The following is a 20721-nucleotide window of genomic DNA, read 5'->3' as shown; positions in this document are numbered from 1 at the left end:
GATCCGCGATCCGCAAAAATTATCTGCAGATATCCATGGATTTGCAGGACTCTAGACTGGGGGCTGGTCTGAGGCATCCCCTTGCCGGAGCCCGATTGAGGAGAGCCGCAGGCAGCTGTGGGGACCTGTCCTCGGCCAGGTGTGGAGCCTGGGGGATGGGGACACGGCTGAGGGCTGCTCTCATACCCCTCCCCCTCCCGCACCAGGGGCAGGAGGAGGGGCTGCCACGGCTCCCCAGCTAGGCTCCACATTGGCCTGGCCGGGGGTGGGTAGAGACTTGTGGGGCTGCCTGGGGGCTGCTCAGACCCTCCGCCAAGGGCAGGTGGAGGGTCCACCGTGGCTCCCCACAGCTGCCCACCCGGCTCTTACTGTGGCCGGACTGCGGCTCTGAGCCGCCCTCTCCCTGGGGGCCCCGAGCATCCCCCAGCCTGTGTCCCTGCCGCCCCGCCCAGTGTCCCTGCCCCCAGCCCCCTGCAAAATATCTCAGCCCCCTTGCCCAGAGTCCCTGCCCCCCAGACCCTGCGCCCAATGTCCCTGCCCCCAGGGCAGGTGGAGGGACCCAGGCTCCCTACAGCTGCCAGTGTGGCTCTCCCCAAAGCCCAGGCTGTGTGGAGCCACAGCAGACCTTCCACCTGCCCTGGCATGGGACCCAAGCAGCCCCCCGCCCAGTGCTCCTGCCCCCCAGGCCTCCCGCCCAGGGCAGGTGGAGGACCCGTGCCATGGTTCCTCACAGCTGCCCACCCGGCTCTTACCGTCAGAGCCCTGCGCAGATACAAAATTTGTATCCGCATCCGCCTGCTATCTGCAGAAGTGGTCCACGGATAGCCACATCTGCGGATATAAAGCGGATACCCGCGGATTTGCAGGGCTCTACCCATTACACCCTCCCTTTCACAGCACCGCCCTAAATAACGCTCCACCATCTTTAAGACTTCCGCTCTTCAGATAGCTGGAGACTTGCGTCACCCTCGCAGATGTCCTTTAGTCCTCAGATTTCCAATCTCCAGTGCTATCTTCCTAGGATGTCCCCTGCTATTGTACAGGCAGATGAGATTGCTCTTGGCCCAGGCAGGGGAACTAGGTTATTGTCTGACTATCCTACAGGATCCAGCTGTGGTGTTTTACAGTGATGGATTTAGAGAACTGCTTCCCCAGTCCTCCTGTCCTCTGGGGGCCAGGCTGGGAGGAGCTCAGGTGACATCACTTAGCTCTGTGGGAAGGACAGCTGGTCCCTTATGGAGCCTGAGAGAAGGAATTTGGTATCTCTCTTGAGCCAGGGAAAGATCCTACATGAGCTGTGCCATTACCCTGTGCTGTCGTTGTAACCTCCCCACATCCTGGAACATCTCACTATAGGGATGAAGGGAAGGCAGGGAAAGAGGCTTAGTAGAGGGTCCAGCTGCAAGTTCCAGGCATGGTAGCCACGCGATTGGGCTGTGATATGGAGTCTGGGAGCGTTCGCCAGCTCTCGCAGTGTAGATAATGCGATTAAGGGCTTTTCTCACCTTCCACTCATTCCGGTCTTAAGCAGTGCTGTCATTTCTGCCTTGCTGAGGTGAGAGCACCTGGACTGTCTTTGTGGGGAAATGGTTTCTCTGAAGGAGACGGGGAGCCCCAGTGCTGCTGTTGGATTTGACAGTGGTGGGAGGAAGAGAGGCTGGAGGAATAGCCATTGTCTGGTATGTAATATTATCAACCTGGATGTCTGTTTCCAGGAAAGAGACGGGTTTATGATGGGGATTAAAGAGCTAGTGGAATTGCAATGCCCTAGATGAAATGAGAGAGACACAGATTTATATATAGAACAGACATAAAGGAGACTGCACAGCCCATGCCACATCTCTGTCCTGAGTGGGGAAAGCGCCAGGTGAACAGAAACCAGGCCCAATCTCTATGTAGCTGTTCCCCCACAGTGTCTTGCCCCTGTCCTGGGCAAGACAGAATGGGTGAAACAGGCCTCAGGAGCCTCCTCACCAAGGCCAAATCCTGGTCCTGACCAAGTCTTGCTATTTGGTCCCATTTAATTAAAAAGACCGCCTATCATCCCACACATACCGGTAAAATCCCCTCACTCACCATGCAGCCCCGCTTGCCTCTGCTGACAGAGAAGATGTGCGCTACTTACACATGCTCTCAGCTCCAGAGTACTGTACTCTGTTCCATCGCCAACAGACTCCATAACCTTCACTTCACACACACACAACCCGCACCCTGCCCTGCACATACTACACACAACCCCTTCTCACATACTGCACACAACCCCTTCTCACATGTACACGCAAATCCAGCACACCAGACACTCTCTGTTATCCACCCCCCCATCTCTCTCACTCACACATTTGGTCCTGAAGCTGAAGAGCAGTAAGGGTATCTTTCCCTCAGTGGGATGGGGTCTGTGTGAGGGTAGTTGAAGGTGTAAAGAATAAGGTGTATTAACTAGGGATGGGCCAAGGATATCCATGTTCGGATGTGGGTCTGAATAGGTTTTGGTGCGGTTGAGAGTTTGGATTCAAGGTTGAATGAGACCAAAGGCTAGCATTTATGTTCAATGGTATCAAAATCTTGCTAGCTGATCTTAGGGTATTTCCACCATCTTGGGCTGGATCCAGACACTGGACACTGGGGTGTTTGTAGCAATTAATTTGCAGTGCCTTTGTTTTCTCTTTCACCAATAAGAACTTCTCTCTGCCATCCCCACTGCATCGCAGCCTCTTCCCAGCAGTCTCTCACTCCCTTGGACAAGCCAGTATCAGGCAATCTTGTAAGAGTGTGCATGAGAGAGGGAGACCGTCTGCAGAGCACGTTATTTGATATCCAGAGATTCCCCTCCAGACCCTCTCAAACGGAGCTGGTTGAAAATTGGAATTTCCATCTCATGAGAAATTCTGACGTTTTGATGTTTGGTTTTGTCCCAGTTTTGAGATGAAAAGTCAAAATAGCGAAATTTTTCATGGAATGGAAAGTTTAAAAACTTTTGCTTGAGAAACGTCAAAGTTTCATTTTGGTTTGACTGTGTCCAACTGAGCTGCCATGATGACTCAGACCCCCATTGTCCTTTATGGTCTGGGCTCCCTGGCCAGACTACATCTCCTATGCTGCACCTTAGTAGGAGGATTCCCATGATGCAGTGCCATGGTTCAATCTAAGAGGAGACTGCGGTGCATCATGGGAAATGTAGTCCTCCTAAAGAACCCAGACCTTACAGGGGAATGCAAATATGAGGCAACACAGCAGCTTGGAGGATGGGGACAGTTCAATGTCCAGCTGACCCAAAACCAAATGTTGTTGTGATCTGGCCAAACAAAGCAAAGTGTTTTGGGGTGACTCAGCCCAAAACAAAATATTTCATTTAGATTTTTCCCACTGAAAAAACAAATAAATTCAGCAATATTAATTTCCCCCAGAAACTGCATTTTCCATTTTAAAACCATTTCTTTGGAAAATTCCCAACCAGCTCTACCCACAGAGACTTGGAATCGCGTTTTCCTTGACATTTTATTTGTGGGGGAAGGTAGGTGGGAGTAAAGCATGAATCCCAGCTCACTTCTGTAAGGCCACTATCTCTGACATCTGCCAAGCTAGTGTCATGGTTTGTATACATGCACAATACTGTTAATCACCATGGAAGCTAACCATATTGTACCCTGCAATCAGCCCAATCTGCCACCTGGCTGTCTGCCTCTCTTCCCCGGGCATAGGGCTGTTGCTCTGCTGTGTGGCCAGGACTCCCTAAGCATGTCGCTTTATCCTCCGTCTTCCCAGCAGTCCGTGTGGTAGAACATGCCAGAATACATTGCAGCATGACTTTGTGACACTTGTGTTGTGACATTGCATCATCATTAATGAAATTTCATGAGCATTTTTAATGGCCCTTCACAATGCAGGATGGACCCATCAAATCAGAACCATCCTTTAAAAACAAAGGAGTTTTTAATGACAAGCACTATCAATTAACTGTCTATTATATCGCACATTAAGTTGTGATATTAACAGTGTAACATAATACTCATTCAGATTTCGCATTAAAATACTAAAACTGGATACTTGCAGACCTTAAACTAACTTAAATTCCCAGCATCCTGTCCCAACATACACTGGGGGGAAGGATGGTCTTGTGGATAAAGCACCAGATTAGGACTTTGGAGATGAGTGTTCATTTCCTAACTCTGCTGTGAGGTGAGACCTTGGACAAATCTCCTAGTCTCTGTGCCTCCATTCCCTATCTGTAAAATAGGGATGATACTTCCCAACATCTTGGGGGGCTTATTAGGAATAATTCATTAATGGTTATGAGATCATCAGATACTATAGTGATGGGAGCCAGAGAAGGAGGGAGAGAGGTGAACCCTAAAACAAGAAATGGGCTTCAGTTTGGATCCAGATCAAGCTATTGAAGCTCTGCAAAGCTTGGGTGTGTTTGGTCCAGGGTTTTGGTTCAGCTCTGTATGGAGATAGGAGCTGGCTGTGACATTTGTGTCTAAATCTGGATTGTAAATTCCTTCTCCGTCATCACTGGTGTGGGGTGGATGTAAACAGACCTGGGGCATTGGTTTGGCCCCATGTTTATGTAAAACCTGGGGATGGATTCTTCAGGGCCTGCCCCTGTTTAATTTCCAGGCCTTAGCCAGGGAAATAGCGTAGGCCTTCCAGGACACCGAAAGAGGCAGGGTGTGTCTGGACACGAGATCTTTTCCCAGGCCACAGCATTGGGCATTCCAGAGAGTCAGACCAAGATGGAAAGTGCATTTGGGCATGGGCAGCAAGAATGGATTGGTGCCTCCTCCATGCTTGGTGCCTTATCTCCAGCAGGGAGAGCAACATACTCTGCAGTTGCCAACAGCAGCACTGGACCAGGCAGCAGTTAGGGCTGACCGCTGTGAGCTGGATGCTTGCTTTGAGCTCCATCCCCAGATGCAGCTCCATCCCAAAGGGGTCCTGAGCATTCTAACACATTTGAATCTTCCAGGCGACAACATTCCATTCTGCCATGTATGGCTGACTGGTGGTCACACAAATTCCAACCCTGACCTGCACCTTTATGGAAAATCCCTATAGAATTTCGCAAAGAACCCTGTCCCTGCTATAGAATACCATGAGTGATGGGCATTCAGAAAAGGTTCTAGGCTAATTTCTATAGAACTCGGTCTTAATTCTGTTGGACTCAGTCCAGACTGTCCTGGGAGAATTCAGCCTCCATGTTAATTCAGGTTTGGGCTTCCCGTTACTGCTCCAGCAATGAAATCTAATCAGGGTGTAGAGGGTCTGCCCTCTCTTAACAGAGTAGGTGTGGGAAAGGAAACCCCTATGTGTTCATTCACTTTTGGGCTTTCCAATCAAACTGCTCCACCGGTGGACATAAACCCTACCATGGAAGGACCAGTCTTACCTGGACGAGAAGGGAATTTGGCTGTTATGTTGATTCAGTTCTGGATAGTTTCCATCCATATCCTCTCTGGAGAGATTACCCTCCCCTGAAATTGAAGGGGGATAAGGCTCAATGGTCTTTGTTCTTGATTTCTTGTCATTGCACCAATGCCTTGAATGGGTGATTTTTTTGTATTGTTTTCCCCTGGGTGAGAGGGGAATTCATTCTTCTTGTTGATTTTCTTCTGGTCTCTTTTCTGCAGGTTATATCCTCAGCTGGTGTAAATCAGTGTAATCGGTGCAGCTGTACAGACTTACATCTGGCTCTGAGAGCATAAACCTATCCACTCCACTTAAAACTGACCATCCTTCAGTTTGTCCTGCAGGCTTCCAAGGTACAGAGAGGCTCCACTCCAACATTTGCCCTTTTAAAATCAAGTGCTCTCCCCTACCAATCTGCATCCTTGGGCCATGTTGAATAGGGGAGGGAATGGCAACAGGTTGGCTTAATCCCAGCGGTAACAGCCATAGCAAGGCACCGTCTGTTGTCTCCCCGCTTAGCACTTATGTAATGCCTCACACTGCAAATAGCAGAAGGCAGGTAGCGAAGGCAAACTGGAAGTAGGAGTCCGTCAGCAGCAGACTGCAGCATCCCCAGCGGGCTCTCTGACCTTACGGAAACTGGCTGAGGCCTGTGACGCTCAGAGAAACCCAGACACAAACACAGCTGCCTCCTCTCTCGCATGCTTGTTGCCACTTATTTTTCCCCCTCTCTCTGGCTAGTGGCCCAGAGCAAGGATTTTTTTGGCCTTTTTCAGAGGGAATAAATCTTTTATCTGTTGACTACAATATCATATTGGCAGCAACGGCCTATAAATCATGTGCTTTTTCTGGGCACTCCGGGCTCCCTGCTGCCTTGCTGCAGCCTGCCTCTGCCCCACATGGACCCAGCTCGGCCAGCCAGGCAGGAGTTTAACCCCCAAAGGGAAACGTGGACCCAGAAACACTGCGAGAGACTAGTGCTAACAGCCCCAGGTGTCTGCAGGAGAAGGAAGCACCGGTGGGTTTCAACTTAGTGCTGGAGAATCATGGAAGCTCTATTGCTCTTGAAGCTTTTCATAAAGCTGGTGTTGAGACCGGTCAGTGGGTGCTGAGTAGAGAGCAGCACAATGTCCAGCAATGTAAGGGGCAGAGCCCTGGAAGGTGGGGGCATGGCAGGAGCTGGAAGCGGCTGACAGAATACTGGGGATACTGGAACAGCTGACAGAACCCTGCAGGGCAGGGATGCTGTAAGGGGCATGGTGGAGGTGCTTGCCCAGGGTCCCATGCGAGGCGATGTATTGGACCATGAAGGTCACAGCTTGTGCCAGCTCTGCAGGGAGTGTTGTGGGTGAGAGCAGATCTCTGTTTCAGTCAGGGACCCTGTTAATCATTGCCTGTAGCCTGGCAGGTGGGTTCATGAGACACCCACCCATCTGAGCAGTTCTGAGGCCATGCAGTAGAGGGCAGTGGTGTGCATTGTGGTTCTTAGTTCATGTGATGCCGTCGCACCTGAGTTCTGGTGTCTTCTTGTAGTTGCTTGTGATTTTCACATGCTCCCCATAGCCATCTCCCATGTTGAGGGGGAGGGCTGGGAGAGCCACCCTCCAGCCCTCGAACAATATAGACACTCTGCAGCAGAAGGGGGCGTCCTGGTGCAGCAGAAGGGAACTTTGTTTGAGAAGGAGGAGAGGAGACTCTGGATGAGCGGATGTAAGGTCAGGGTATGGCATCTCACAGGCAGAGGTGCCAGACAGATGGACACGGGGAGTGTCTGGCTCTGTGCCTCTGAAAGAGAAGGAGGGAGTGTGTGTGAGGGAGGGGAGGACGTGGCAGCCACGTGTATGGGAAATGTACCCTGCGGTGCTGTAGCATTGCCAAGGCCCAAGCCCACTGCTCAACGCTAATGCCCGCCTGCTAACAATCCATCATGTGGAAAGCCTCCTTGCAATTTATGGCATCTGGCTTTGTTCAGTTTCCTGCGTTAGTTTGGGAGAAGAAAGGGAAAAAGCACGGGCGGCGGGGGGAGAGGAAAATGGCTCGCTTTACTTAATTATGACTGATTGTGACAGCTTGCATCTTTAGTCTGAGAAGTATCTATGAGGTGAGGGCTGCTTCTCTCGATCGGGATAATTATGTTAATTAAAATGCTTTCTTTATAGCGGTTCTGATTAATAAAAACAGTTCCAGTGCTCTCTTTAAACACTCTAACCTTCTGCTGCGCAAGAAAAGTGGCTTTTCTCAGCAATTTATGACTTTTAAAACAGATTACAGTGGGACAGCCTGCTGCTTTCACGAGGCAACGCTTCCTACGCCACGGAAAGCACAGCCCTTCTCCGTAGAAAACGGGGGGGAACTCAGCTATCAGAACTGGAGCGGGTGGGAGCATGTGTGCATGTGGGCTGTACGGAGGGGAGGTGTCGGGGAGTCAGGCATTGCTGCTCTGCTGTGAGATTGCCAGGGAATAAAAATACCACTTATTTCTCTAATTGCTGTTTATTTCCTCTGCAAAGTATTGGGATAATTAACAAGCTCCCAATTAAGGAAAATTACATATGGGGGGAAAAACAGGTATCTGTGCCAAGCGAGCCTGTTCTCCCCGTGCTGGAGTAGGGATAGTGGGAGGAGGTGGCTTCTCTGAAGGCTCGCCTGGTTAGGGCAAATGGAGAACCAAAGCTGCGGTGGGTTGGGTGGGGTTAGTACCTGTAGATCTCCATAGCTTCTCGACTGCTAGAGTCCCCAGAATAACGATACCCTTCACGGGTTATCCCAACAGCTCTGAGGAGTTTATGAAGGTGGATAAGCTTTGTTATCTCTGGTTTAGAGGTGAGGAAACTGAGGCATCACTTTTAAGGGCAGCATTTTCAGCAGTAACCATGAATTTTGAGGGCCTCACCTCTCGGTTGCCTAACCTTGGAGGCCTGGAGCCTGGCTTTCAGAGGGGCTGAGCATCTGCAGCTCTCACCCAAGCCTAGGAAGTGTGAGCACTTGGCGTCTCTTTGAATCGGGCTCAGGATGGGCATGCAGAATCCAAGGCACCCAGAATCAGTGACTGTTCTTGGGAAAACTTGCCCCTTCCCACTTTGTCTACACAGTGATTCAGTGGCAGAATGGGGAATCCCAAGCCCTAGTCCCCGGCTCTAACCACTCAACTGTGCAACCTCCCTTGGGGAGAGTGGGGAGTTCTTGACCTACTTTCCAATTACTGAAACCTCTTCAGTTAGTCTGGGAATTTCCTGGTCATGGGGTTCCTCCTGAGAGTCCAGCACTCCCACTGAATGCCCAAGTACATACAAACAAGTTAACCAGCCGTGGCTGGATAAATAAGGAATCAGTCTGATTTGTTCACCTCACCCTAGTTTGCTGCTTGTCACACACAGGGCAGTCCTAGCCCTCACTGACCTATGCTCTCCCACAAGTCTCTCTTTGGCAGGGCAAGGAAGAATCATGACTGTATTAATGGTCCTATCACCCTAATGCCTTTGGGCCCTGTAACATCTATGCAAGTTAATGCAACACCGACATGGAGGCATCTACACCTCAGCAACTGTCACGGAGGTACCATGGGGTATGAACAGTACAACCCTATTTATGGGAGGAGGAACATCTGCTACCATGAATGGAGCCAATCGGTAGTAAAGGGATCATGATACAGCCAGAGCTGTAACATCAGTCTCCATCTTGCTGCACTGGACCTGAGAGCTTGTTGGGGAGTTTTTTTATCTCTCTCCCTCCCTCTCTTTCTCTCTCTCTCTAGGCCGAAAAATGCCGCTTCATCAAAACCAAACCGGTTGTGGGAAATGGTTGTTTTTTATGAATTTACCATCTAAAAAAAATTAAAAGTTTGAAAATTCTTGAAATGTCTCATTCTGACATTTTTTAAATGAGAAATTTCTATTCAAAATGACTTTTCATTTTGAAATTTAACTTAATCTGCACTAAAAAAATGATTTAAAAAAAAGAACGAAAAAGATAAAAAATAAAGAAAAAAAATTTTTTTGACTGGCCTGAACTGAATTTTTTGGTTTGTTGGTTGAAAATTTTTGAGATTTTTGTCTTTTTGTCGTGACTCAGGATTGGAAAATTTATGAATTCTTGCTGGACAGGAAAATCATTTCCTGCCCTACTGTGTCCAGAACCCAGCCCCTCTCCATGCTGGGAAGCTGGCCTGGCACCATCTGCAGTTGGTGGGTATGGATGGGGCAGGGATGTCCTCTCCCCACCCTCCATGTTTAGGGGATCTGAGGCGTAGTGACTGGCCCAGCCCAGCCCTGAGGAGATGGGCCTGCTTGCCGACTCAGCAGGGTTGTGATGTCTTTGCCCACGGCACGGTGGAAAGGAGAGGCGTGTGTGCCAAACCTGGGGAATGGGGAGAGGGTCCTCACCCAAAACTGCCCAAGATGCTTCCCTTTGGAAGCCCCACCCAGATGCAGCTTGGAGAAGCTTGGGGGCTTTACCCCGGTAGCCCCTTTCCTATCACAGCAAAGCCCACTCTGTAATTCCAGGCAGTGCCCCTGCTGGCCTCTGCTCCTCTGGTGAAGCAGTGCTCAGTGCCCACTCCTCTGGGCACAGCACAGGCCTTGGGCCTCTCTTCCCTGCCTCGGTGGACTTTCATCCCTTCGCTGCAGTTAACTGCCTGCTCGCCTGCCCTTATCTCTCTCTCTCCATCTGGTTTGCTGTTTAACTGATCTGTCAGTCTCCTTCCACTATCTCTGCATTTGCAATTATCGGTTCATATTTTGCACTTGCTTGCTCTCTCCTGCCTGTCTTCTTCTGTCTCTCTCCACTTCCAAGCTGCTGCGTCAGATGCTTCATGGTAGGAATCTAGGTGGTGCAGGGAACTGGCGCGGTCGCTCTGTGCTAGGGCTGGGCAAATAATGGATTCTTCAGCTCTCTGGCAATGTCAAAAAGTGGGGGGGAAACATCAGTTTCTGGTCAAACCAACCGTTTTGCTTGGACACAATCAAAAAGTTTGGTTGGATCGCAAGCATTTGTTTACTGCTTTTAAATTTTTTGTGTGTAAAAAACCAACTTTCTGTGGAAAGTCACTTCGCCCTGAAAAATCGAAACATTTTGGTTTGAAAATGTGAAAGTAAAACATTTTGATTTCCCCCTCCCCTGAATTTTTAGGGTTTTTTCAACTCTAACAATTGGGTGGTATCACCATGAATTCAAAACACTGCCATGTTGTGGTATCTGTAGTATTCACTGAAAAAGGTTGTGTGTGAAAACATCTCTCCCAGCTCTGTTGTTCACCTGCAGGGCAAATCAATTATAAGAAGAGGGGAAGGAAGGATGGCCGTGAGGGTAAGGAACTCACCCGAGACACAGGAGATCTGAGCTTAGCTCCCACCGCTGCTACTAACTCCCTGTGTGACCTTGGTCTAGTCCCTTAAACTGTCTATGTCTCAGGTCCCCATCTGTGAAGTGGGGATTATCCTGGCAATGCCCGAGAGGGATGTTGTGAGGTCACATTTGCCGGTGGTTGGGGGGCTCTTGCTTAGATTGTGTTGTTGGGGCTGTCAGAGTACCTAGATGGTACAGGCTGAAGCCCAGCTACCTCGGCTGAGAACACTCATGTCAGCAGGTGCCAGTGCAAGCCACTGCGGGGCAGGAGAGGTAAGTCAGTCTCCCCTCACTGTCAGGTTTTGCCTGGTTCCCTGCCCAGGGCTGCAGGTTAGGTTTCATGCTGGGCATGATGCTTGGTGCCATGTGCATGGATCGCGCAGCAATGCTGCGACTCAGGATGCAGAGAGCCTGCAACAGTGAGGTTGCCCAGGAGAGTGGTGTGCTCTGAAAGCAGCGTGGAGGGCACACAAGTCTGACTCTGGCTGCGTCGGGCAGTCAGTTCAGCCAGTTATTGCCCCCTCCTCTTTCTTTCTCTTCCTGCTGCTTCCTCTCTCCCTCCTTCATCCCATCTTTCTTGTCCTGTATCCCTGATCCCTGCACTGTATTTCTGTCCACCAGCCTCCCTGCAATGTGGACATAACTCAAACGGTGGAAGACACCAGTAATTTATCTTCCCTTAGTGAAACTGAGCACCAGCATCTTTGCCTGAAGGCAGGAGCACTGTGCAATGCTGGTTGCTTCTAATAAAGACACGAGCACCATAGATTTGTCCCCAGACACCGCTCCACAGCCTGCTGTAATGAAAAGACACTTGGAAATGCTGCTCTTGATACAGCCGGTCCCCTCTGCCCACCTAATCCAGGGAAGCAGCTGTGGGTCTCCAGCAGGCTTTCAGTCATACCTTAGCAAACATGCTGTCTCTCCCCTCCCCCGGGATTCTTTATCCATGTCGACCTAGTGAACAGACCTCCCTGAAGATGGATGACCCCAAAGGCAATTGCAGTCAGATGCCCATGGCCTGTTCTCCATCCTCCTTCTCTGACACGGCTTGTCAAGCAGCATGGTCCGGCAAGCCACGGGATGGCTGTATACAGTGGGCAGAGACAACCAGCGAAGTGTCAGACTCCCTTGTGCTACTTAGACTGCACCTACTCACACCCATTTCCCCATGGGGGGCTGAGGTCTCAGACAGACAGAGGAGTATGTTAGAGCAGAGTAGAAGCTACCTTCACCTAGCTCCTTGGGATTAAATGTACCCATTCCCTGGGGAACCAAAGCACTGGGATTTTTCTATTGGCTCTTGATTCCCACGTGCCACCCTTAACCCGGAGTTCCAGCATAGAGACCATCTGGCCAGTTATGTGTGCCTCTCTCAGATACCAGTCCTGTTCCTGTGCGTGTGGACTGCAGCCCGCAGAGGAAGCCACTTGGCTGAAGAAATGAACTCACTCATTAAAGGTGAAAGATCTCAGGCAGCAGAATGAAAGTCCCCAATGCCGAGGGCTTGATCTCAGATGGTTTGGGGGAGATTGATGTGGTTTTACCTCCACTTGTTTTCATCAGAGTTGAGCCATGAACTCACCCCCGACCCCAATCTGGCCACTCTCAAACTTTGGATCCGGGTCCAGACTTGGCAGCTGTCCCCTTCTGTATAGAGGGCCAAAGCAGATCCCTGACTGCACACGGGCTGAGACTCAGACTTGGAGCGCTGTCCCTCAGGCCCATTTCTAGCAGAGCTGGGTGAAACCCGGAAACACGCTATTGCAAAACACACAGGCCATTTGTGTCCTGCAGAATTTGGAAAAGACGGTTTTCATGGACTCAGAATATTTCACACACTTCTACTGAAAGCGCCTAGAGGCTTTTCTTCCTCCTTGGCTGCTGGAAAAAGGGAGGGGGAAAAGGAAAAACAATCAACCCCAAATGGACTAATCTTTGTTTCTCAATCTTGTCAAACAGACCCTTAAAAACGCTGTAATGTTTGAGTTTGGAAAAAGGGGTTTTTTTTTATAATTATTTGTTGCTTGAAATTTTTTTGACCAGTTTTAATTTCTGATTCTAATCAGAGTAAAGTTACCAGAACCCCTGCCAGGAACTGAGAGAGCTACCAGGCAATGTGTCTTCCAGGTGCTTAAACTGAGCCTCTGTTGGTAATGACTTTCCAATGGAGCTGGATCTGATCCCACATGCCAGTCTGAGCCTTCCTGAACTTTGGGGTTGTTTAAACTCCAGATCTAGATCCCAGTTTTTGCGATTTGCCCCCTACTTTATGATGGGCCAAGTCAAACCTGGGCTCCAAACACCCCTGAACTCTGAGCTGTTTGGAAGAAGCTGGAGCCCCCTCTGCTTTCCACTCTCCTGTTGCTGTCTCTTATTCCCTGCTGCGTTCCTTGTTGCCTCTGTGTGTTTCTTCCTCCATCGTTTGATTCCTGCTGCCCTTTCTGTCTGCTCTGCCTGTTCTGTGACGTGTGCTTAGGGTCACTTGAGGCTGAACGAAGCTCAGCACAGCTCCTGCTGGCTCAATGGAGGAGAAGATGGCATCTCTGGAGCTCGCCTGCAAACCATAGGCGCTGTGCATATGTAGCGGAAGGGAACTAGTGACTGTGATGTTGGGGCTCATTGATGCATACAGGTCAAACAGTGGGTCCAGTTCACGTGTGGTGTGAGTGAGTGGACTTCTCCACACTCTGGATTTGACCCACCACTTGCAGCTACAGCTGCTAGAGGATCCTCCAGCTGTTCGTGTCCACTCGGAGAGCTTGTGCATCAGTTTCTCTCTTTCTCTGACTTCCTTCATCCTCTTTCATTCCTCTTTCTCCTTGCTCAGTCAACATCTCTCTTCTTCCCTTTGATGCCTCTCTGGCACTTCAGTTGTAAACCCAAGGGATGCTCCCCATCCCTGGCTTAGTCAGAAGGCTCCAATTGCTCTGAGAAGCTACTTATAGCTTCTCCTCAGCCCCCTAGTGAGACGCAAGGTCCACGTCACCATTCTCTTGCTGCCTGGAGCTGCCACCCATCCGGCCCTGTAGCCAGTTTCCAGCCCTGTAATGCACTGCCGTCTTCATGTCCTGCAAGCCCGGCTGCGATTGGCTGGCTCCCTCTTTTCTCCTCGCTACCCCACTTGCCTCCACTGTATTTACATGTCTATTTTATAATTTCAATTTTTAATGCTTCTGCTCTTTGAAAACGCTGAGTGCTTTGGAGTGGAACACCAAGTCCTGAGCGTCAATTGAGGACAGAGCAATAAATCAACTAATAACTGGAACCTCGTTTTCTGCTCCCGTGGTTCAGAGTTAACCCTCCCCGTGCTGCCTGGCTTCTCCCATGTGCTCAGCCAGTATCCACAAGCAGTGGGTCCCAGTTAATGCTGGGGAAAGCACTGACTGTAGTTGGAATTGCCAGGTGGGAGGCTTTGATTATAACATGTGTGTAATGGAATCCTAGAAGTCAGTGTCCCAGGATTTGTATTCAACCTGCTGTAAAAATGGGACATTTGCAAACTTCTCTTCCAGGTTTTGAGCAAACCCAGAGCCTCCAGAGGTGGGTTTGGGGGTCGATGGTCTTTGATCTGGATCCCCTTCTAATCTATGTGGGTACAGCACAGGGCAGGGTACTCCGAACTTTTTCATGTGGGGTTGTGGATCCGCATCTTAAAAGAGAGATGATCTCCTGAGCCATCTCCCCTCTTGGCACAATCACAGGACCCACCTGCCCTCCATACTGCCGCTTTCCACCTTCCTTCCCAGACTAATGGCCCTGTGGCAACTACACCAATTGCTGACATGTAGAAATAATACTAGGAGAGTAGTAACAGCTGGGAACAAGGAGGAGGAGTCAGCACCTTGTGACCAGCTAGCTCTTTCTAGGCCACCAGCAAGTTGTCCATGGACCAGAGATGGAGACTCCTGGTGAGGCAGGGTCACATAGCCTGGTTCTGCACTACTGCCCTACTTGGACAGGCAGTAGTTTGTAAGCTGTTGGCTGGTTGTCACCTGGCTGAGACATGGTCTCTTCTGGCTTTGCGAGGAGCATGGAAAGCTTTGGCTGCATGCGCCATGTCTGGCTCCCCGAGGCCCTCCTGCTGTTAGTAAAAGCAGTAACGTTGCATCAGGCAGCACTCAAATGTCCCAATATGGCAGCACTGCAAACACAGTGTAGCTGCATTTGAAACTCTCTCTCAAATAGTCACTTGCCACATGGAGCCTTTGCTGACAAAGCAGGAGATCTTCCTCTGGGGCATTTCCCTTTGACTGACACCGAAAGGAAGCACAGGAATTGCCATCTTGCAGCAGATCGCTGGGCCAGCCAGTCTTTGCCAGTCCTAGGTTTTAATACCCAAAGGGACCACAGTGACCGTGTAGTCTCACCTGCAGAACACAGCCCACAGAACATCCCCAGTGAAGGGAACTCCGCTTCCTGCTGTGTACGTGAACGCTACTGAGTCCCAACCTGTGGTTGAACTAGAGCCAATCTTTTAGAAATGCCTCTAGCCTCGATTTAAAGATGAAGAGTTGGCCCGGGGGGATTCTATACCCTGTGCCTCCATTGTGGGATGGTATACTATGGTGGAGGTGCCAGGCATCGAGATTATTTCGTTCTGCCCACCAGCTGGCGCTCTGCTTTTGTTGTGAAATGTGAGGACTAAGAACCCTCAGTGCTGACCTTCTCTTTTGTGTGGCGGCGTGTGCCATTCTTATTCAGATGTGTCTAATCCTTTAACAAAAAATACCTGCCTCAAATACATTTTGTGGCAGGGAGTTCCACAGACCAGTCATGTTGCATGAGTGTTTCCTTTCATTGCCTTTTAGTTTTATCAAGTGTCCAGGCACAACTCATTTAAGCACGTGGACACCACTCCTGCTGCTATATTCCTTTCTTAAGGGTTCCCCAAGGCGCACAGTAGTTAGACTGCTGGTTTTAAGTTACAATGGAAATCCATTGCCCCTTGAATTGTAAAAGTGACCCTTATATTAGCTTCCAATAATGCCCACAGTCTACATCACAGTTGCTTTTTGACTAGCAGGTGGCAATGATTTTCCTCTATTAGCCTCCGCTCCATTAAACAAAGAATATAAATCCATGCCACCTTGGGCTGTGATCTTGTCTCCGAACAGGTCTAGCAAGCTAAGCCGGGTTAGGCATGGTTGTTTTTGGGAGGCCTCCAAGGAAATCCACATGCTGTAGAAAAGGATGCTAGTGATTGCAGTTTCAGTTACCTAGGCTGTCCTCCACTCCCTGCCTTACAGAGTGGTGCTGTGTGTCGTTAAACAGCTGCAGCATTCCAAGCCAGCGGTGGCTGCAGTTTGATGGTGAATAAAGCAATTTGTGTATATAAGGCCCTTTGTCATGAAAGATGCTATGTAAATGTACGATGATGATGATATTCATACTCATGACACGAACGCAACAGACGGCCAAAACTACACAGACAGCGACCTGTGCTCATATTCTCACACACAGCCACCTAGTGGCCCGTCAGACTCCTGACACTATCCAGTGTGCATACCCTCTTAGGGGCAACTAGAAGAGAATAGACCATTTTGCTGTGTAGATGTCCATTGGGCAGCTAGAACTGTAGAGAGAGCAGCTGGAGGAGGTGTGGCATGCAAGCGGTGTGTGCAAAAGGGCAATGCATGTACACTGGACTGAACACAGATCACATGGCCCATTCTTTGACACTGGGCCTTCAGTGCTACTCACCCCTGTGCAGAAGGCCAGCAAAAGCCTGTTCACTGGGACTTTTTGGGGTTTATGTGGTACATGAGCTTTGTGCAGGCCCCCTGCATGAAGTGAATTTAACCCCTTGTGCCTCCATTTTCCCCCACCTTAGGATAGCAATTCACACCGGCCTTTGCAAAGTGCTTTGGGATCTGCAAGGAATGATGCTGCTGCCTTATTTTTTAGCACTACCACCACATTCGGGAGAGAAAGTATGTTTGTGAATCTCAGAGAGTATTGAATGCAGTGCTGAGGCTTCATTAAATGGTCCCTGAGACAGACCCGCGCTCCCCTGATACCGTTCTGCTGCTATGAAAATACCAGGCCGCAGAATAATAATAGGAGTCCACTGCGAGATTTTTTTTGTATGCTCATCTGAAGGCTGTATTTTGTACGTGGATGCGATAGAGATTGGAGCCCTATAAATATTTCTGGATCGATAGAGACTAATGAGGCAGGTAGTGCCATTGCTTCAGGTATTTTTCCCTATCGGGTCCTTTAGTTCAATCAGTGCTTGTTTCACACCTCGGCGGTCAGAAAGAATTACACGTTGCTCTCCTTCTCTGGGCTCCAGCCCGCTAGGTGCTGAGCATTCGGGTCCTGACCCCACAACACATGCAGAAGTTTGAGCATGCACATAGTCCCTTTTCTTCAGTGGAACTGCTCTTGGGCTTAAAAGCTAAGCAAGTGCTTGGGTGCTTTGCTGGATCAGGGGCTGGAGTGCTCAGCATCTTGCAGGGTGAAGCCACCATTTCGCTAAGAGCTGGAGGAGGAAGGGTGAGCTGAGTCCACTCTTCTTCACAGCCTCCTTCCTCCTGTTTCAGTGCGCTCCAATGGGCCGCATTGCGTTTATCCATAATTATAATGGGGCGACTTGGTTATGCTTACTGAGCCTGTACACAAATGCTTAATAACCCACAGTAATGCTTTCCCACTCATTAAGTGACACAGACGGGAGCTTCCCTGCCTCCGTCTTGCCCCTTGACAAACTAACTAGCAGCAGAGCTAGCGCTTCACGGTGCTCATCTGAGTCTCTCTATTGGCATCTTAAATTTCACTGGAGGAATGAGCTACCGCTCACACATCTGACCTCCAGGGCCATCACCTCTTTCTACAGAGAACACTCTGTTACAAGGCAAGGGAGGGTCCCCAACATTCAAACAACATATTTAACTAGTAATTGTTTAGTTATTCCAAAGTGGTATAACACCAACCAGAGCCAGCTGCAGTCTGCCATTCCCCAATCTATCCCGGCTGTCCTGCCTTCCAAGACAGGATAACTTTTGGTCTCTCCGGCTACATCCTGGCAACAACCGGTGCTCCACACACTCCTTTCTTCCCTGGGAATCTGGGCTAGAGGAACTGGGTATCGGATCAAAAAGGAGCTGATTGAAAAAGTGTCAGTGGAACAGTTTTCCACTGGAAAATGCAGCTTTGTCACAATCAGAATGTTGCACGGGAACATAGCAATGATGGTGAAAGTTTTGAGGGAAAAGTGTTAGAACAAATCATTTCAGTTTTCCCAGTATTTGTTTTGATGATGTCAAAATGTTTCAATTTTTTTTGTTTTGGTTCATTTTGTTTAGATTTATATTAATTTGAATATATTTACCTAGATAAATGTATATTTTGACCATATCACTGTGAAATGTTGCAATGTTTCCTAACTGAAATTTTTTTGGAATTTCTTTTCTCCTACAAATTTCTTCTTTTTGTTCTGATTCACAATGAAAACAATTTTCAGAATGCCAGAATTTCTCCTGGAATGAGAAGTCCAGTTTCTGAGCAGCTCTTTTGAGGATCTTGCTCTTTGATTATGCCAGCTATGTAGAGAGTTGCCATATATCTCCAGTCATCAGACATAATCTTAGCCAGTGTGGAGCCAGGCTAACTCTGAGAACTGTGAATGGGGTACAAAACCTTCCCCCTCTAGGCCAGCGTCAGAGGGGTCAATCCAATGCCCATTGGAGTCAATGGGAGTCTTTCCATTGGGCATCAGTGCTCATTGGATCAGGCCTTAGGTGCATGGATACACAACAGGATGATAATGATGTCATATGAATGGACCCCTTGGTGCAGTAATGCAGAGGGGGGTTCATGGCGCTGGTCTTCTCACCATGCAAGGCTAGTGGACTTCACAGTGTGTAGCTACGCTGTCCCACACACTGCAGTCATTGCAGGTTGTCGAGTGTGTTCTCGGACTCATTGCGCCAAGCCCCCAAATCCGCCTCACACAGTCCGATAGCTCCACTCAAGCCAAATAAAAGGAAGCGAAATAAACCCAAACAGCGGGGCCATTATTCCCGGAGGGACACAGTTCAAAGGAGTGACCCTTCCGCCCACAGCCACTCAGCTCAGCATCTGAGCTTGGAGAATTATAGGCCATCAAATTCCTCCTATAAAAACAACAAGAGCCATAGAAACCTTGAAACCCAGTAAAAATACATGAGAGCAGTAGCAGTAAAAGTACCACTGGGGGCTGCCACAGCCCAGGCCTGTGCAAACCAAAGCAGCAAGGAGAGTGTGTGTGTGAAGGTGAGTCCCTGGCCAAGGGAGTTGGGGTTCCAGCTTTGGTACCATTCATTCCAAACCTCCGGAGTGGAGCAGGACTACCCTGCCTCCAGGGGCAAACTCTGAACCAGGGATGGGCAGCTCCAAAGGCCTGAAGGCTGAGCAGTGGGCCTGATTCTTCTCTCACACCATTGTCACTGCTGTCATGCCATTGACTCCAGAAAGCTATTCCTGATTTACACGAGTCTGGATGAGATCAGAGGGACCCCCCTGCTGCATCTGAGTCTGCTCAGCTGAGCTGGGAATGGCACAAGAATCTGCGTTGTTGTTAAACGTACGGCCCCAGATCCTTAGCTGGTATGAGTTGGCATCGCTCCATTGACTCCAATGCCTATGGTGTTTGTTCTTCTGTTGGGGCTGGGAATAGCACAGAGATGACTCTCCCCCAGTATTTCTGGGAGGTGCTTGGAGGAGCAGTTAGCCAGGTCTTTCCGTGGCAGACATAGCACCAATAGACAATGTAGCTATGTCCTAGTAGCTGTTGTATATTGCAGAGTGTACGCAGGAGTTCAGAGCCAGGGATTTGGCTCTTCTTCAGTATTATAACCAGCTTCTTGGAGCAGCCACTGTAGCTAAAGATTCAAATGTAGTTTAAATTGCATCCTCTTTTCACACAGTCAGAGCTCGACTTATCAATCAAATTTGGGACTGAAATTTTCCATTGGTGAAAAGGTGATTACTTTGATAGAGTTTCAGCAAAAGCTCTGAAACTCTTGAGTAATACTAACGTGAAATTACTGGAAGAACTGGTAGTGATGCCTTTCGTTAAGGTTGCCTGATGCTTTCTGTTAGAAGACCCTGTTTTTGGTGGTATGGAGGTGGGGGAAACAACACACCAAATTCCTAACTCCAAGAATGCAGTGAAATCTGGCAGGGTCTGAGGAGTAGAAGTTCTGCTTGGGGTATGGAGGATGCAGAGAGTGAAAAACCTAATAAATACATTGCTAACAGTATAAATCCATCGTGTTTTCCAGCTTCCTCTTGCAGGTGGGGAAAGAGGCATCTTACTGTATGTATGTATGTTTCAGCCCCAATTATTCAAGCCTTATTTACACTAGATTCCCAAGACCATGTCCCATGAGATCTATTAATGACATTAAAAATTCTCTCATTATCCCAAACCTCCAGGACAGGATATGGGTCAATCCCAGATTTACAAAAGTGTGTGTGCATGCAGCCATCCCTCCCTACAGGTTGTCAGTGGGACCTGAACCCAGGGCCTGTAGCACCAAAGCAGGGTTACCATACATCCAGGTTTTCCCGGACATGACCTCTTTTTTGGTCCTCGAATCTCTGTCTGGGCGGATTTTTTAAATAAGAACAAATTCCGTGATTTTGAGCTGGGCATCTGGAGAGTAGCCCTAGCTGCTGGCCAGGTGCCCATCTCTGAAGGCCTGGTATGGTATTGCCACCCTCACTTGTGTGCTGCTTTTGGCAATGGCGCTGCCTTCAGAGATAGGTGGCTGAATACTGCCCTTCTGGCAGCTTCCTTCCCCCCCATCTCTTCCTCTCCTCGGCAGTGTCCTCTGTCTGGGAACTTGAGATGTGGTAACCCTAAAGCCCGGCAGCGGAGTCTGGTGCTCAAACTAGTTGAGATTCCTGCCCATTTTCTAGAGTAGGTCTCGGTGTATTCCCCAGACATGGGAGTAATTGGGGTCCTACTGTCCTCTTACCATGGAT

The 20721-nt window shown here is 49.3% G+C and overlaps 1 protein-coding gene across 9 annotated transcripts in view; it reads left to right on the top strand.

Moving 5' to 3' along the window:
• Nucleotides 1-20721, top strand: part of LINGO1 (leucine rich repeat and Ig domain containing 1) — a 464359-nt gene that overhangs the window by 195692 nt on the left and 247946 nt on the right. The window contains exon 4 of one of the 9 annotated variants that reach the window (XM_065559573.1): nucleotides 5628-5759. The exons of the other annotated variants lie outside the window; for them this stretch is intronic. The gene's annotated coding sequence lies outside the window, so the exon portion shown is untranslated. The remainder of the gene's footprint in view (nucleotides 1-5627; nucleotides 5760-20721) is intronic. 9 annotated transcript variants of the gene reach the window in all.

The sequence above is a fragment of the Chrysemys picta genome, chromosome 10, assembly GCF_011386835.1.
Source record: "Chrysemys picta bellii isolate R12L10 chromosome 10, ASM1138683v2, whole genome shotgun sequence".
In the NCBI taxonomy this organism is placed as follows: domain Eukaryota; kingdom Metazoa; phylum Chordata; order Testudines; family Emydidae; genus Chrysemys; species Chrysemys picta.
This window is presented reverse-complemented; position numbering and strand designations above follow the sequence as displayed.